The sequence below is a fragment of the Solanum tuberosum genome, unplaced genomic scaffold (assembly GCF_000226075.1).
Source record: "Solanum tuberosum cultivar DM 1-3 516 R44 unplaced genomic scaffold, SolTub_3.0 scf00192, whole genome shotgun sequence".
NCBI classification, from domain to species: domain Eukaryota; kingdom Viridiplantae; phylum Streptophyta; class Magnoliopsida; order Solanales; family Solanaceae; genus Solanum; species Solanum tuberosum.
Window position 1 is genome coordinate 1,157,860 of NW_006239115.1, and position 20,290 is coordinate 1,178,149.

A 20,290-nucleotide genomic window follows, 5' to 3' on the forward strand; every position below is an offset into this window, starting at 1 on the left:
CAGTCAGTCAGTTAGTTTTGAGTCTCTTATCTATGTATATATGTAAATATTCTATTTTGAGACACGAGTTGCCTTTTTGGCTAGATTTTATCAGTTAAGTCATTTTATGACCTCTCATTGCATGGAGTTATTCTGTTGAGTTAGGTTTTCACTGAGTTAAGAAATCCAGGCCAAGGGTTCGCTTGGGGCCAGCAATGGTCTTCGAGTGCCGGTCCCACCGAGGGTGTAGGCTCGGGGCGTGACAACCAAGTTCGCAAGTTGAGAACAAAAGAGATCTACGTCAGTCAAAGTTCTTTGGAGGAATCAGTTATTTGAGGAAGCTACTTGGGAAGCTGAGGATGACATGAAGAAGAGATATCCACATCTCTTCGAATCCGGAGAAGTTCCAAATTAAGGTACTAATCCTTTGCTTAGTATTTATTTATAAGTTGGCATGTTGTTTTTGCATTTGCTTGTTGGGTGTTTGAACTGAATGATTGATGTTACACCCTTAGCCTAGTAAGAGTAGTCTCGTTCGAGGACGAATGTTTCTAAGGGGGAGATATTGTAATATCTCGCTAATTGAAAGAACTAGGAAGAAGTTAAAAATTGGAAATAGTCATTTTTGGAAAATAGATAAAAATCTGGAAAATTGTGAAGTATGTTAAGTTGAGTTTTTGGTCAACTTCAAACGACCATAACTCCTAGCTTAGGATGAGTTAGGTGTGCTTCCAGATATCGTAGGAAATATCTTGGAATAATCTTTCCAACGCTATTGAGTTTGCGCGATTCCAAGTTCTTATGAGTGAGATATGCCCTTTGGAAGTTGGGCTGTTTGGATAAGGAAAGTTCAATCCGGATTTTGGAAGGGTAGTTTGGTCTTTTCCTTACCCTATTATTTTATTTCGTTTTTGGTAATTATATAAGTGTCTAAACTGAAATTGGTCAGTTTACGCTTTTGAAACTAGAGTTAGGGTTTTTGGAGAAATAACGCAAGAGGAGAGAAGAGGAGAAAAGAGCCAAAGATCATTGTTCGTAAGGTTTTCGCTTGTGGATTTCATCAAGGGGTGATCCCTACGAGGTATGTGAGATCACATAGCGTTGAGTTAGTTCACCCACGCGCCAATCATGATTCAATTCAACGAAGTTATATAGTTTTGAAAGTAAATCCTATGAGTTCTTAATGATAATTCGTTTGAATTCTTGTGGGTTGTGTTGTTGAAGTTTTCTTGAGATTTGATTCATGTTTTCAGGTGAAATTTCTAGTTGAATCTATTATATATTGAGGGTATAATCAATTCTAAGTGTTTGGCTGAAGAACCAAGTGAAATTAGAGGGTTTAGAGTTGAAAAACGAAGAAGAAAAGTCGGAATTTTCTGGGGAATGGGCTGGGGCGTCGCGCCTCTCAGCGCCCCCCAAAAAAGTCCCTGAATGTTGGGCTTTGGGGAAGCGCGCCAGCCAGAGCGCCCCAACTTGGTCTCTGAATTTCAAGGGCTGACACCCCGCGTCTTTCAAAGCGCCAAGGACGCCAGTTTTTCCCATTTCTTTCCCAACTTTCCGTAGTAGTTCCTTAGCAATGTACCTATGTTTTCTAGTTGATTCCAACACTCTTAGGTACTTCTAAACATCATGAAATCATCCATAAACATGATATCATGAACCTTGAATCCATAATTCAATTCAAGGAAAGATTAAGAGTCAAGTCTAGAAGTTAAGAAACAAGTTAAGAGAAGTTTATAAAGTTTTCAAAAATCTTTCACAAACGTTTTAACTTTGTTTTAAGACTTAAGTTTCGAGTTATGCAAAGAAAGAGTTGAGTTCATTCCTCAAAAAGCTATAAGGGAACTAAGTATTCCCAAAAGTTTAAAATATTTTCACATTTGAACAAGAAAGGGAAACCCCGATATATTCTCCAAAACCCAATTAGCCAAAACCTTTTCCCAAGATACTAGGAAAAGTTCCGAAGTTTCTGAACCAAGATCTTGAGCCCTAGTGCCTCTGATACCATGTACTCCCTCCGTCCCATTTTATGTGGTAACATTTGACCGGGTACGGAGTTTAATAAATAAATAAAGACTTTGAAATGTTTACCAAATTGCCTTTTAAAAAGTAGACTCACTTTTCTCTCTCCTCATAAATGTATTGGAGTATTATTTTAAGATTAAGTGGGGCCAACAAGGGTAAAAGAGGAATTGTACCTTTAAATACTTACCATATTAGAAAATGTGACATTTTTTTTGGGACTGACCAAAAAAGAAATGGTGCCACATAAAATGGGACGGAGCAAGTAGTTTATAGAACTGAATTTGGTTGTTTATTATAGGGCAACTTTCACATATAGCAAACACAAAATTCATAGTTGTATGCTATAGCAAAATTTGCATAATTGCGCTCCATAGTAAACATAAATATGTATATTTCGCTATACATATACAAAAGAAAGCAGTTGTATAATCTGTTTTGGTATACATATACAAAAAGATCAATTGTATAAAGTGAGAGAGGCGAGTGAGCGAGCGAGATTTGGGAGAGTGGCGAGCGAGATCTGGGGAGAGGGGAGAGAGGGGAACGAAAATATATGTATATATACAATTTTCTCTCGCTTTTAATACAAAACACAAACACACTTTTATACACTTGCGTTTGATAAAAACGAGAGAGACGAGGGAGAAAACGAGAGTGGCGAGTGAGATTCACCAGGAGAGAGGTGAAATAGCAACAGTTTGCTATGAGGTACAATTAAATCAAACTATATTTATAACATTTAAATTGAATTAATAGTTTGCTATTATATAAAATTTTCCATTTATTATATCATGTATATATACGCTAGAAAGAAGCATCAACAAAGGTAAGAAAATATCCTATATATCTCTTATGATTCCTACAGATCTCTCCTATCTATATATGGTAATAGAATATATTTACTATATTCTGTAACATTAGTAATAAACAAGATAGGGGTCAATATCAAATTCTCCATCACCGCAAGAAGTGAAAGCCTGAGTGAATGGATTTAATATAAAAAGAGCCTGAGAGAATTATTTTTGTCAATGTATGATATATCTTGAACACCAAAGTATAAGAAATGTTGAGTTCATGTCATGAATACAAATGAAACTTAATGTTGACAAAACATTTATGTGGCTATACCAATAGCGTAACTTAGCTAGTTGGAGTTCATACTCATCATCAGAGGAATTCTTCAAGCAATATGTCGACATTTGGTGATGCTGGAGGAAACTGCAGCACTTCAAGGTAAAATCTCCAGACTCCATCATCCTCGAGTGATCTTGTAGGCTTAACTGTCCACCTGTACAAGTGAAGGGCAACAAGCCATCAAAAGCTTCATGGAACAAGTCCAGCAGAGAATTAAGTTCTCGAAATTCATTTACTTTATCGTTTCAACTGTCATGAGATCCTTATCCACAGTCTGGTACTGACAAATAATCTGTAACTGTCACTACTTTGCCATTCCTGGGAGTTACGATTTTGTGCTATATATGAGTGAAAGCCATCAAAAGATCCTAGTTTTGCTGCTGAAGTTATCGTTGATCAGCTACAATTTCTGGGTTAATATCTCATATATATGGTCACTCAACTAATAACTTTTTTCACAAAAAGTGTGTTTTAGAAGTGGAGTTTGTTGCTATCATAGATAAGAGTGACATAATTGATAAAGCGAAATCCAAATTCCTAGCTAGGTTTGGAACTGCAGCTCGATTTAAAGATAATGAATTATCAAGAGTACAAAAAGATGGTGAAATAGCCAATGAATTTTGTGCCAATAACCAATTGTTTCTTTTAAGCTTAGCCAACTTCCGCTTTGCCTTTGCTTCCCATTTTCTTAGCCCACTATTCATTCCATAAGTGCAAACACTTATAGATTTCATACATTAGCCTCGCAAAAAGTCTACCGTGGATAGAAAGATTGAACACGCCCGAGGCTTATATTGTCGGGAATTTGTGAGGTAGTTGTTTGTCATTTCGACGGACACTTCTTACTCTTTCATCATGTTCTTGTTCTGTTCTTGAAACAGAGATATTTAGACTTGAATTTGTTTTGAATCTATTGAAATACATTAGAGACTTGTACACGTGACACACCAGATTTTGGAAGTGTTTTGAGTTATGTTATGTCTTTCCGTGTTATTAAGGTTATGTTATTCCTTTATTCTATTTTACATTCGCATTTACTCCGTTCGTTTGTACATGATGATTGAACTATTGGAATCATTCATGATCCTACATAACACAAATTTAAATTAAACAAATCAATTAATTAAAAGATTTTAAAATAATAATATTTGACCAACCCAATAAAGTGAAACGCAGGGAGGCAATTTAAAGCATATTTTAAAATTAATTAATGGATATATATGGGACAAAACCTAACAAAAGTGCACCCACTTGGTTCACAAATAAACTTTCTTCAAATTTCCCCAGTTTATTAAGACTCTTTCCTGGACAAAGCCATCAATTCTCTATTAATAAAGTTAAATTTTTAAATATTTTTTACAAAAACAAAAAACAAAAAGAAATAGCAGTAACATGGAAATCACTTGGTTTTTTAATATTACTCCCTCCGTCTCAATTTATGTGGCACATTTCACTTTTTCGAGAGTCGAACAATTTAAGTTTGATCGAGAATTTACGTATGAAATCTTCAATTATTTTGAAATAAAATTTATATATTTTTAAACTGCGTAAAAAGTACTATAAGTCACAATAATTGATAATTCAAAATATTTAAAACATATACGCAAAATTTACCGTAAAAAACTAGGGCTGAACTTTTAAAAATAATTGAAGAAGAAAGGAAGCAGAAGAAAGAGAAAATAAAGTTGTTTTGTAAAATATTAATTTGTGAAATACACATGTCAAGTGTGTGTGATTTACCACAAGATACATGACTGATTACGACGTTTTAAGGGTTTATTTGTTCCGTTTTAAAATAGTTCATGAGGGTAATAGGATCATCGTAAAATTGAAGTGTGTAGTTGAGAATCCAGATATAGGTAAGGGGGGTATTTGACTCTTTTTCGTACTTTTTTTTTCCTTCAAAATAAGTGTTTTTGACCTCCCAACAACAATGTCAAATTGGCTCTTAAATCGAATTACCTAATTAAGGGCGAGGAAATCTCAACCATTATTTTATGATCCACGTTGGTACACCCTCAATTTCAAAACTAACTGTTTAATTTTATTACTAGAAAAAATGAGTTATATACTATCGTAAGTTCAATTCACTGAATAGATCAAAATAAACAGAGAACTGCATTGGACATAAAGGTCTAAAATTTGTAATATACAATTTGAAATTGCTCAATATTACCTTATGTTATATTTTGGATTCATTCATACATTTGCTTTCGTAGTTGCTTTTTGTCATTTAACGGATAAATGAATTTCACATATCAAAAATATTTAACAATATCAAATGCAATATATATGACTAAAATTTTGTCACAATAAATATTTATTTGCCGATTTTATATAAATTGTCACCATTGTTGAAATTTAGTTATGTTATATTTGATCTTTTTTTGTGGTAATGTATTTATTATTATACTTCAACTTGGAGCTCCATTAGAAGTCAAAGATAAAAATAAAACTTTTTCTTGATAACGAAATAAAATTAAACCCTTAAGTCTAACGAAAGAAAAAATTGGCATAATTTTAAAGAAAGAAGTATTGAAAATACATCTAAATTTGGCGCAAATAATTAGTTTCGTCCCGAACTATCGACAGCCTTAGAAACACTCTTCTACTTGACTTACTAAGTCTACATACACCCCCGATATGTCACATGACATAACAAGTGGTCTCAAACTCTGGTAGGAGCATAGGGCCCTTAATAAAAACCAATAGAAGTATTGAGATGCCCCTTAGCTTGGCAAGAATTTATGGGTGTATTTCACTAATGTTGCAAGATAAGGGATGTATTTAAGTTCACTAGGTCAAGTAAAGGAGTGTTCTTAAGGCTTTCAGTAGTTCGGGAATGAAACAAATAATTCACGCCAAGTTCAAGAGTGATTTCGATGCTTCTCTTAATTTTAAATAGTACATGAACAAATTTGATAACTTTTTTACTTTATCTAATCGAGAACATCATCAATAAATTGGAGAAGATGGTATTATGATAAAGTTAATCTTCTTTTTTGATTTTTTTAAAGGAGATTAAAAAGGCTTTACCAAATAAATAAACGTATATTAATTATGCACATTGAAATGAAGGAGAATATGTGTAGAAACAATTCTTAAAGGATACATTGACTAATCTAAAGAACATATTGACTAATCATTTAGGTTTTGTAAGTACGTGTAAATATATTTCTGGAAGAGTTTTTTTCGGACAACGTTAGATTCAAGTTTGATAATATTTTCTCCTAAATTGCTCAATTTTAAAAATAAAATATTACACTTATTCAAGTTTGATAATATTTTCTCCTAAATTGCTCAATATTAATAACAAAATATTACACTGTCGTTAAGTATTCACTATAATTTACACAATTTGAAATCGTGATCCAACATTTCTCAAAAGAATTAGTCAAATTTTCTCAAAAGAGATATTTAAATTATGATTTGAATAGTTCATAAGTTGTAAAGGAAATAAAAACATGATCATTTACTAAAGAGATGTTCCATGAAGTCATACAATCAAAGAGTGGCAGACGTTGTATTTTCCTTAAAGGATTCGCAAAATAAAAAATATTGTTGTAATGACCCTAAAGGTCATTTTCGATATTTTTAGAAAATTATAATTTTACCCTTCCCGATAATTGCCCTGAATCATTTCTAATCAGTTTACAGTCATTTTCGATTCTTTTAGAAAATTATAATTTTACCCGTCCCAATAATTGCCCTGAATCATTTCTAGTCAGTTTATGATGTTGGTTTTGAAATTTGATTGAAAAGCTGTGAGTTTTGTTGGTTTTGAAATTTGATTGAAAAGTTGTGAGTTTTGATAGGTTTAAAGTTGTTGAATTCGGGTCTCGAAATGCAATTTTAGAGAGTATATTTTACCCACAAATCGGGTGGGTTTATTGGGGTTATGGGCGGGTTCTTAGTATTTGGGTTAAAAGAATTAGTCAACCGGGTAGTGGCTTAGAATTTCGCCAAGTGCACACAAAGAGGGTGCCGTTAGTGGGAGGGGTAAATGTGCACCGATTATTGGATGGCAAGGGCTGAAATGGACGAAAGGTATAACGGAGGGTATAGACGTACCATTTATCAAAGTTCGGGGTTATATTTTTCCCTTTCTTCACTCATCACATGCCTTCAAGAGAGTGTGCAGACTCTCTATGCCACATCAACATTTATGGTGTATTTATTCTATTTTAAATTAGTTTGGGGGGGAGGGGGGTAATAGGACCCTAGTTAAGTTTAGGTGTGTCTCTGAGATTTTGGTCATAGTCTAGGTGTAAGGGTGGGTGTTTGGTATTCAGTTTGAGATTCTTAAATTTCGGGTTTGGTAATTCGGTAATTAAACTTCGGGTTGGTATGGTATTCGGTAATACCGTATTGAAGTTGTAACCCATTATATTACGAAGTTAATACTATTTCTCCAATTATTTTTTATATTTTAATGTGGATGCACAATATAATAGAAGATCAACAAATAAGAAGTTATCAATAAAAAATAAATTGATACAACTAAAAGGTATATGTAGTTGTGTTGTTTATGTTTATTCTTTAACTTTCTCTTTAAACTTGTACTAATGAGTACTTGGCATGTTGATGTATGACCTTCATTAAGTAAATAATTCGGTTTTCAGAAAATACCGAGTACCGAATGTTACTAGTGTCGCAATGGGGCTGGAACCATTGAGGTTAAGGAGGTTTAGAGTTAGAAAAATAATGGAAAAAAGTCGAGTTTTCTGGGGAAAGGGGTGGCGCGTCGCGCCTGCCAGCCTTTACTCGCGAATACCATACCAAATACTAAATTACCAAATATCAAATTACCAAAAATTTTGGTTCGATTCGGTAATTTGGTTTTTGATATTTTATGCCCAGCCATATCTAGGGAGTACTTGCTCCTTATCCCAAAATTATTAGATCTGAATGAATCCGTTTCTAACCTTCTATCTATATAACCAAGCTAGATTAACATAATATCATCCGGATAAGATAAGCATACTAGAAATTCTCTAATAATCATGTCTTATTCTCTATTTTACACTAATTAATCCCTAACAAATTATTAAAATTCTCTAATAATTATATCTTCTTCCAATCTAAATCCTATCCATTTTTATCTCTAATCTGACTAGAAAAATTATTCATTTGAATTTATAGCACAATTCTCTTTGTCTTCTCTGGCGTAGAACAGTCAACCCAACACCACCACTAATCTACCTCCATAGCGTCATCCCCACCTCTTTTCCCAACAATCAACCCATCTCCAACAAAGAACAACCACCAAACAACTACCTTAGCCACCACAAACAGCCACCCAAAACTCCAAACCAGTCATTGACAAACACCGAATCAAACCCCTTTAGCTTACTCCTTTTCAATTTTTTTGCTTTTAGTTTCTGTTGCAAGTGTTTCGGCGAGCTCAAAGCTTCAACCATGGATCTAATGACGTTTCAATGAGCTTCGTTATTCAGATCCACGGCGTTTCAAGCTATGACATATTTAAGATACTTGAGTTTCATTTCAATGAGCTTCCCCCTCCAACTTGAGTACAAGATATGTTTTTCAGATCCGTGACGTTTCTAGTGCAGATTATTTTGTGCTTCGACCCATTTCAGATCCATGGCATTTCAATGAGCTTTGTGCTTTGTACAAAAATATGAAGGAGAAAGTGAAAAAATTAGTAGAACAAAGTCTCGAATTCCTAGAATCATTGTGAAATTTGAATTAAAAAATTACTTTTTCTAGGTATAATGATGAAATTGAGTGAAAAATTGTAAAGCTGTGATAAGAAAAAAAGGAAATTGAGTGACAAATTGTAAAATTGTGCTAAGAAAAAATGAAAGAAATTTTTTGAAGGAAAACAAGAGAAGAGGAACATGAAAGAGGAGAAAACAGGGGTGTGGGGGTTGAAAAAATTACTTTTTTGACTTTACTTTCAACTCAAACGCGCCAAATTTATTTTCATTTTAAATTTTATTTACACGTCAGTTTTGGAGTGGTATTAATTACATTTTGAATAAGAATATGTGTGTAATAAGTCGTCATAATAGTTGAAGCGTGTAACTAACTTTTCAGTACAAGTTGGACGGGGAATTTATGCCTTTTCTCTAAAACATAATTTCGACCACTCTATCATGATAGAAGTATGCATTTATTACTCAAAAAAATAATTCTTGGTAGACTCTATGGCCTCGTAGAGGACACAATTGTCCATCCAATTCACTAGAAAATGGTGCATCTATTTGTGAATGAGTGTTTTTATTTGATGTTCGATATACATATTAAGGTTGACTGAATTTTAATTTGCAGGGCATGCTTTTGTAAGCGGTGTTTTAAACAGAATTCTTTTCATATCAAAGAATTGGAGCTTCTTTGGTTTTACTCCTAAAAACTGCTTATTTCTATAAGTACTCTTTCGAAATAACTTTTTAGAAAAATGCCATTGAAAATAATAATTTGTGTTTGACTAATTCATTTGAAAAATCCTTTTTAAAAAATAATATTTTTGAGAGTCAAATTACGAAAAGGGCACCAATGTACTTTTAGTATTAACATTATATTATAGAGAAACTATTTTAAATATCTATTATAAAAATTAAATTGATTAAAATGTACATATTAATTTTTTTGACAAATATTAGATTTTTAATTCTAATCCTGCAAAATAATATGTAAATTAATGTATAAAATATAAATAATAATATTTTAACGTATAATTAAAAAAAATTATATAAAAATTAAAAATAAAATTGTCACGACCCAAAATGGACGTGATGAAACTTGTCTATTTCCATCAAGACAAGTCAATCTCAACCCAAAAAAAACGAAAGAAATGCGGAAAATGAAACAAGAACTAGATTAAGCGGAAAAACTTATTCATTCAATAAACATCCCAAAACCTGGTTGTCACGTGTACAAGTCACTAGTACATAAAGTGCAAAATTAAGAAATAAGTACAAGTCTCAGTCTTTGTTTCTCAAATGGAACAAAATGAAAATGAAAAAGAGGGCCCGCCAGGATGACAAACAACTACCTCTCAAGTCCTTAAACAAGCCTCGAAAAGGGAGAAGAAGAGCAATCACAGTATACCGGGCACGGAATCTACACAAGTGTAGAATTAAGGAGTGAGTACCAACAACATGGTACCTGTAACACCCCAAAAAATTTTAAGCTAAGACCCGAATCATTTTGTAGCGCCTCACAACTCTAATCGTAAAATTTGAATCGTTCATCGTAAGTATATGAGCTTGAAACTAGTTATTTTCTTCTTTCTCATGTGTTATAAGATCCGTACCAAGTGTATCAAAAGTATCTAATGTGATCTAGGGTCATAAGAGACCTCAAACACCAAGCCAAGTTCAAAGCACTCATATTGGCTAAGTTCTCACACGAGTTCATATAAAGGTCAAATTCAAAACCTCCTATCTCTCCGCATATAATGAATTAGGTGGTTTAAAACCTATCAAATTAAAGTTTTATTTTCAACGCCACCCAATTTGCCTTATTTCTAGTTTAGACTAAAAAGTTATGATTGTTTTACTAGAACATACTCGTACTGAGAAATTCGGCTAACTCGTCTGCTGAATTGGTGATCCGTCGAATGGGATAGTGAATCGCAAAATTAGGTCACCAAATTGTACTTAATACTTAAGCTTATGTCCATTTGGGTGATCAAAAGTCCCAATGGGTGATCCGTCAAGTATTTTTGGCGAGGAGACCTCCAAATCACCGATTTGGCCGGCCGACGAGATTCATTAAAAGGTCGTTTTCTTTGAATTTATGATTTTCTTATGTTCCTAGAAGGGTATTATTGATCCTTTACCTAAATAAACTTCCCAAAGTCTATCTTACAACCTAAAAACGTCATTATACGTATATCAACTCTCAAAATCCCTGATTCTCAGTCTTCCAAAGATCAAGAACTTCAAAAAAGGATTTCTCCAATTTTGTCAAGATATAAAATCCCCAAGTTCAAGATTCTCTTTAAGAATCATAAGGTTTTAAATCTAAGGTTCTTCTTCAACCTTCATAACTAAGAAAATTGCAAGAATGACAAAAGCTAGGGTTTCAAGTCTTCCAATCAAGTTCTCGTTCAAAGTTTTTGAAGAACTTTCTTCTTCCAGGTATATAAGGCTATTCATAGTATTGGGATAGTTCGTCCTACATCTAAATTTAGTCAGTGAAAAGTTCAATCTAGGATTTTACCCTCAATTTCATGAAATTCTTGGTTTGAGTGGTTGTTCGTGATTATATTTCCCATGAACCCTAGTTGATGATATTTTTATTGAAACGTTTTGTGCATTTATTTCCATGCATTGATTTTGGAAATTTTAAAGTTTGTTCAAGAGTATTTTAAAGTATCTTTTGAGCAGAGTTTAAAGGAACACAAATGGTTCCAAAAGTTTTATTTTCATACTAAGAAAAGAACTATTATTTTAAGAAGAGCATAGACAAGTTTTAAAAGCATTTCAGCTAGATAAAGATAAGTTCAGTTAGCCTTGAAGAAATTGTGATTTTCCACATTTAAAAAGAGAGTACTATTTTTAGAAAAAGTATAAAGAGTTTTCAGAGTATTTCAGACAAATTCAGTACAACTTCAGTTACCTTTTAAAGAGGCCTTTTGAGAAATTATCTCAACCTAGAGAGTACCTTTACATGAGCATTCAATTATATTTTGGGAGTAGTATAGAGCACCAATTTGGGGTAAGAGTTGAGATAACTCAAGCTCTATAACCAACTTTACCAGTGTACATAGGTTCATACCGTAAGACGGACGACTCCTCACCTGCTTCAAGAAGGCTTTTCATAGGATTCAACAGTTCAATTGCGTCCTCTACTCTGGAAATGTATAGGTCAGCTTTGGCAACGTGGGTAAGATGTTGTATCATCACGAGACTCATAGTGATAGTTGTCAGTTAGAGAAATTCTCGCTATTGCATCTTTATAGTAAAAGCATTAAATGATTTTCACCATGACTTATGTTATTCATCAGTTAAACTACTTTCAGCCTTTCAGTTCAATTATTTCTTTAATTTAGCCCTATTACATACTTATACAATTAATGTACTGATGTCATTCGACATGCATCTTTTCTTGATGCAGATTCAGGTACTTAGGATCATTAACAGAAGTTCCATTGAGATCACATAATTTGCTCGTCAACTTTTGGTGAGACCTCCTTTCTTTCAAAGGACTCCCATTTTTATAATTTGTTAGTAGTAGCGTTTTGAGGCATCGTGGGTCTTGTCTTGATATCTATTTTAATACAGTACAGGCTTCATAGATATACAGTTTTAGAGAGTCTTTCAGTATTCAGTTACAGATGTTTTACTTATAACTTTTATGTTTCATACTCAGTATTTTCATATAGTTTTGAGAATCAGTAAGTTGTACTAAGCATTTCTTCGGTTTTGATGCGTGCGTATGCTTGAGTTAGTCTTCCACTTGTAGTCAGCCATGATGAGGGTTCACTTGGGAATCAGTAATGGTTCTTGAGCGGCGGCCACGTCCAGGGTGTAGGCTTATGTCATGATAAAATTGGTACCAGAGCACAACATTCAAGTGTCCTAGAGTATCTATGAAGCCGTGTCAGTAGGATCTTATTTATGGTTGTGAGGCCCCAACTTCTATAAATGAGGGACTACAGACATTTAAGAAAATTTTCCCATCTTTCATACTCTAAACGTGCAATAGAAATGTGTCATGAGGAATTTATTCATACTCGTGCTTTTTTCAAATCCATTCGACTATCCCTCATTCTCAAGGCCATGGAAAATAAAAGTCCAGATCCTTATTGATGAATTTCTCTCAGAAAAAAGTGTTCAGAAAGTCACGAGACTGCAGAGGGGCTTGAGAGAAACCCGTGAGTGAGCTTAAGTGTTTAGATTTTAAAGAATGCCCTTTTATTCATATGGATTGTGTGTTTTAGCTAAAAGCGAGATGTACACCCAGACTCTCTTCTCTAAGTCTTGTTTCAGGGTAGACCCTTATGAGGGAAGTGTGTTTTAGAATGCTTGGGTAGTATTTCCACCCAAAAGATAGTGTGATTTAAGATATTATGAGATAGTAGTAGTAGTAGTAGAAGCACCCAGAGTTAGAAGAATGCATGCAAAAGTATAGTAATCTAAGAAAGGGAGATGGTGATGAGGTTAATTATGTTGTTCCAGTCATGCACCCAGTAAGTTATTTATAAGGAGTTTTCCCTTATGGGCAGACTAAGAAGTGATGAGTTTGTGTAGATTTCATGATATAATGTAGAATTAGAGTTACTAGTATGAATGAGTTAGAATATAATTTAACCAGAAGGGAGTTTATGTCGATGTGTCATTCTGTTAGTGAAGACCAAGTATAGGTATTGAATAAAAGAGCTGAATAGTCATAAGGTAATAAATTTAAGTTAGGCTTACGATTTGTAAGAGAGAGGCCCATGATATTGAGAAGGTTATAGAACTAATTAGGCAATTATGTATAGTGAATGGGTAAATAGTACTTAATTTATGAAGTGGAATGTGACGGTAAACTGTAAGTATGTAGAGTAAGAGATAGATATTGATTACTTGTCATGAGGTCTTAGTGGGCGAGTGTTTCTTAATTTTATCTAGTAGTCATAAGTTAGTATAATATGTGAGATATTATATTTATATATGTGTTTAGTACTAGACACTAAGCTTGAATTTGAGGTGAGTATCGTTATAAAAAGGATGACAACACGAGGGAGATGATGTTAGTTCGAGATCTGATCTAATAGGTTTGACATAAATTAGGTGAGAAATTAAGGTGTTACTTTTGATAAGTGTGAGTGGTAAAAGTGTGGTATTATGACTTTTAGATGAGAGCAAGGGAGTGTGGCTAAGTCATTAGATTAGCCCGAGCATTAAGAGGTGTACCTAAGATCGTATATAGTCAGAGGAGGTTCCAATTAAGTTAATGATTTTTCTTGTGTGCCTAGATAGTATATTTGAGTTGTCAATGTGACATGCTGATGTAAGCATATTTTTCCTTAAGAGTTAGATGAAACGACCTTATAAACTAACGAGAAGAGGTTAAGAGAAGTATCATAGAAAGAGGTCTTAGAATGAATCTTAGTACCTGCATATGGAAGAGCTCAATAGCCATGGGATTAGCCTTTTCTAAGTATTAGAGTAAATCAAATATATACTAGTTCGGAAAAGATGGAATAGATCCATAGCTTTAATGTGTCAACTTCAGACCTAACAAGGAGATGATAAGATGAGAAACCAAATCAAGTGTTGAGAATCAGATAGTGATGTGTTTAGAGAGAGAGTTATGGTGGTATATCAATTCATTCATACTTTAGCGTATTCCTTAAAGCTTAGTCATTACAACATCATGTTGATGTTTCTAATATCAAAATTGTGTTCATGACCTATATTCATACACTTCAGACAGATTCACATCTATGCTCAGCTACCACAATGAGGGGCAAAGACTTTAGCCCATTGATATCAATCTTAATCCATAAATTTATAGATATCAACCTTATGATATGCACATATTCATATAAGCACTTATGTTTCATAGTATGCTCAGTCTTGCAAATTCATGATCTACTCTCAATAGCTAACAATATAATGTTACATCATTCATATTCTTATATCCGATTTCTAGAATGAATAGTGCTTATTATCTTTCCCTCCAAGCTACCTCAATGATTCTTTTTAGTTTTGAGAGTGATGTTGTTGATAGCAGTAAGGTGATAATAGATAAGAGAGTGCTGATGTTCTTATGTTGGTAGTGATTGTGTGCTTATTCCATCTAAGGTTATAAATGTGGGGGAATGATGAGATGAAGTTTTACTATGAGTAATAGTTAGATGAGAGTAGTTAGAGAAGTGTAGTAATCAGAAATGAGAGCATAATTGAGAAGTGTTGCTAACCTTAAGAGCTACCAGTCATATCACTCAAGGGACCTCGAACACCAAGTCAAGTTCAAAGTATTCCTATTGGCAAAGTTTTTGCATGAGTTCATATAAAGGTTAAATTTAAAAACTCGTATCTTGCATAATATAATGAATTAGTTGGTTTACGACCTATCAAATTAAATGTCTATGAGTCTTCTTTCCAATGCCACAGAGTTTGCCTTATTCCGAGTTTGGAGTAAAAAGTTATGATTATTTTACAGGAACATACTTGGATTGGGAAATTAGGAGAAATCACCTGCTCAATCGGCGATCCGCCGAATGTGTTGGCGAATCACCAAATTAGTTTGCCAAATTGTCTTGAAAAACTTAAGCTTCTGTCCATTTGGGTGATCTAAAGTCCCAATGGGTGATCCACCGAGTATTTTTGGCATGGAGACCTCCAGATTGCCAATTTGGATGACGGAATTCATTAAAAGATCATTTTCATTGATTTTTATGATTTTATTATGTTCCTAAAAGGGTATTATTGACATTTTACCCTAAATCAACTTCCCTAAGTCCATCGTCCAACCTAATAACATCATTATACGTATATCAACTCTCAAAATCCCCAATTCTCAGTCTTCCAAATATCAAGAACTTCAAAAAAGGATTTCTCCAATTTTCTCAAGATCTAAAGACCCAAAGTTCAAGATTCTCTTTAAGAATTCTAAGATTTTAAATCCAAGGTTCTTCTTCACCATTTATATCAAAGAAAACTGCAAGAAAGACAAAAGCTAGGGTTTCAAGTCTTACAATCAAGTTCTCCTTCAAAACTTTTTAAGAACTTTGTTCTACCAGGTATGTAAAGTTATCCATAGTGTTAGGCTAGTTCATTCTCATGCCCTACATCTAAATTCAGTCAGTGAAAAGTTCTATCTAGAATTTTGCCCACAGTCTTATAAAATTCTTTATATGAGTTATATGCTTGTTCTGAATTCTAAATTCTTATATTATGATATTACAATATATGCAATGATACCTTGAGTTGTTGTTCATGCTTATTGCATGAGCCCTAGTTGATGAGATTTTTTATTGAAAAGTAGTACTATATTCAGAAAAGTAGAAATAGCTTTTAGAGTATTTCATACAGATTTTGTACAGCTTTAGTTACCTCTTAAAGAGGCCTTTTAAGAAATTATCTCAACTTAAAGACTACTTTTACATGAGCATTCAGTTATATTTTGTGAGAAGTATTGAGCACCAATTTGGGGTAAGAATTCAGATAACTCAAACTCCATAATCTACACCGCCAGCGTAGATAGGATCGTACCACAAGATAGATGACTCATCACCTACCTCAAGAAGGCTTTTCAGTGGATCCAATAGTTCAGTTGTTTACTATACTCTTGGAAAGGTATAAGGCGACTCTAGCAACGTGGACAAGACGTTGTATCATTACAAAGCTCATAGTGATGGTTGTCGGTTAGAGAAACTCCCTAGAAATGTAAAATAATATATATATAAATATATATATATATATATATTACTTTTATTGTATCTTCACAGTAAGAGCATTAAATTATTTTCATCGTGACTTATGTTATTCTTTAGTTGATCTACTTTCAACTTTGCAGTTCAACTATTTATTTAATTCAGACCTATAACATACTTGTACATTCAATGTATTGATGTCATTCGACCTGCATCTTTTCATGATGCAGATTCTGGTACTTAGAATCATCAACAAGAGTTTCGTTGAGATCACATCATCTACTCGTTAGCTTTTGGTGAGACCTCCTTGCTTTCGGAGGACTCCGGTGTTTAGATTTTGTTAGTAGTAGCGTTTTAAGGTGTTGTGGGTTTTGTCTCGACACCTATCCTAATACAGTAAAGGCTTCATCGATAGATAGTTTTGGAGAGTATTTCAGTATTGAGTTACAAATGTTAAACTTACAACTTTATGTTTTATACTCCGTATTTTCAGATAGTTTTGAGATTTAGTAAGTTGTATTAAAGATTTCTTCAGTTTTGATGCTTTTGTATGCTTCAGTTAGTCTTCCGCTTGTAGCCAGACATGATGAGGGTTTGCTTTGGAACCAATAATGGTTCTCGAATGCCTGCCATGTCCAGGGTGTAGGCTCGGGTCGTGACAGTACCCAACAAGTAATCTAATAAACGAAGCAAGCTAGCTAGAGAAAAATACTCCTTTAATCCCTATCGAACCTCCTCAAACTACAACCTGCATAGAAATCAGCTCAACCTAACAATTCCACAATATACAGCTCACAAGGTTCAATAATCATAGTACAATAGTCACAGGCAAACACGTATCAAGTAAGTCAATTGCAATGCCAAGTATATTAATCACACATAACAAGTGCATCAATCACAATTAACAAGTAAGTCAAACATAAGCATCAAAATGCATCAACTCACAATAACCAGTTTTGTGCCAGAACAATTTCTCATCGGCACAATATCACTAGCGAAATCATTTTCCATCGGCTTTATATTATTTCACTTGCCGAAACCATTTTACATTGGCTTTATAACAAATCACTAGTCGGAACCATTTCTCATCGACTTTATATCAAATCACTAGTAGGCTTATATCATTTCACTAGCCATAACCATTTTCCATCGGCTTTATATCATTTCACTAGTCGGAACCATTTCCCATTGACTTGATATCACTTCACTAGCCAGAACCATTTGCCATCGGCTTTATATCATTTCACTAGCCGAAATCATTTCCATCGGCTTTATATCACAAGTCTCATCACGGTGTAGACCAATCAATGCACATAAGCAAGTTCACACTATAAGGAAGAGACAACAATTCAAGTCCACATTAATGTTATCAAGCATTTCATCAATCAATCATATAGGGGACATTACAAGGCAATTCACAAGCATTACAATCAACATATAACCTTTTTATTCATTAAGATTTATCAAGTGGACAATTAACCCTTCACCTTATTCCCATTATTTCCAACACACATAATGAAGGGAATACACAGATTCTACTAAATTACAATGTTTACGAGATCACTTGCCTTAAATTCAATCAACTAGTCACCCAACACTTGAGTATTCCCTTTCCGACCAATGTCCAACGCCACACAATATATATCAATCAAGTATTCACAATAAATTTCTTGAAACAACAATACTCACTCATATAGTTGAAAAATTGGTCATTCGACAAAAAACCCAATGTTAAAAAATAAGTTTGAATTTAAAATTCTTTACTTGAAAATGTTACTCAAGGCCTTTGAAACTCATTGGTGAAAACCATTTTAAAAAAAATACTTAAAATTATTTCCCAATCTCCATTTTAGTTTAAAACTTGAGATCTTGTAAAAACTTGTCATTTACCAATCAAAATTCAAATTTTGATGTTAAAATTCATATATAATAAAAGGAAAATGAAGTTCTAGGGTTATAAAAGCTTTACCCACATGATTTAGCACGAGAAATCCTTCCACAAATCACCTCTAAGGGCTTAACAAGCTCAAAAATAGAAAATGGGGATTAAACCCACAAAAATGACAGGTCAAATCCCACTCTGATGTTGCAAAAGAGACTCTGGGTTCGGAAAAATGAACCCCATGAAACTCAGCCTTTGCGATTGCGAACAAGCCTTCGCAAAAGCAAAGGTCGAGTTCGTGACACCCATTTCGCAAAAGCGAAGGTATGGCCACGTGTACCCTTCGCGATTACGATCAGGTCTTTGCTAACGGGACAATCACGATCGCGAAGAACTCTTCCTGTTTGCGAGGCCTGCAACATTAGAAAACATAGCCAACACTCAAAACATCGTAAGAACCCTTAGGATTGGTTCAAAACCTTGTACACACAAACCATATATGCAAATCAAAAAAGATGGAACTAGAGAAACATAATTTTGAGGTCTCTTTGACCTGATCAACGCCTAAAAAGGCTAAACCAAGTTTAGGACCTCTCAAAAATTAACCACAACCTCATCTAGGCCTAAAATCATCCCCTGAATCCAACAGAACTCTTGAAATTTCGATTCGAGCTTCTCAACCCCGAAGGTTGAGAAAAGTCAACTCAAAGGCTTATTTTTCATAATTTCACAACTTTAGACCTCAAATCCTCTAAAAGATCACATCACAGATAATTGTTGCTGCGAACTAGACGAATTACCATGGCCACCTCAGCTAGAACCTTAAGATCCTCGGGCTGACTGCCCACTCTCAGCTGCTAGCATAGATACATAAACTAGCCAACGATGCTGAAAGGAGCTACTATCTCTATGTGAACCTCTGCCTCCAAATGAAGCACCAGAAAACTGACAAGACGAATGAGCTCTCTTGGGCACCATAAACTCCTCTAAAACCATCGATTCCGCCTCTTTGGCGGTTCTCACAATAGAATGGAAGGAAGCCACCTCTCTGGCTACTGCTCTAAACACATACGGTATGACGGAGAAATTCAACCTTTTTACCAACCTGCGAACTCTCTCTGCCTCATACAGAACAATATTCATAGGATTCCTAGAAAACTCACAGAAACAAGCCTCATACTCCACCAAAGACAAACTACCTTGAATCAAGCTCTCAAACACCAATCGACTCTCTTCCCTCATGCTCCAAGGAATGAAGCGTCCCTGGAAAGCACTAGAGAACACATCCCACTCTGCTGGGGGAGATCCAACTAGTTTAGACCTCAGAAAAGTCCTCCACTACTTTTCGACTCTCCGACAAAGTTGCAGTGCAACAAAACAAACTCAACGAGCATCCACCATACCCACTGCCTCAAGAATCTCGTGGCACAAAGTCAGGAACTCATGAGCATCCTCTCTCTTACAACCCTGAAACTGGAGTGGTTTCTTCTTTTGAAACCTCTCATAACACTGCTGACCAACTGATGTCAAGCATCCTCGCAATCATACTATAACGGGCTCAGAACCTACACAAGTATAAAAGTGAGGAATGAGTACCAACAACACGGTACCTAGGAAGCAACCTAATAAATTAAGCAACCTACCTAGAAAACGAATACTCCTTTCATCCCAACCGAACCTCCTCAAACTACAACCTGCACAGAAATCATCCAAACTTATCAGTTCTACAATATACAGCTCACAAGGCTCAATAATCACCATATAATAGTCACAATCCAACACTTATCAAGTAAGTCAATCTCAATGCCAAATAGATCAATCACGTATAACAAGTGGATCAATCACAATTCACAAGTAAGTCAAACATAAGTATCAAAATGAATCAGCTCATAATAATCAGTTTCTTGCTTGAACCATTTCCCATCGACACA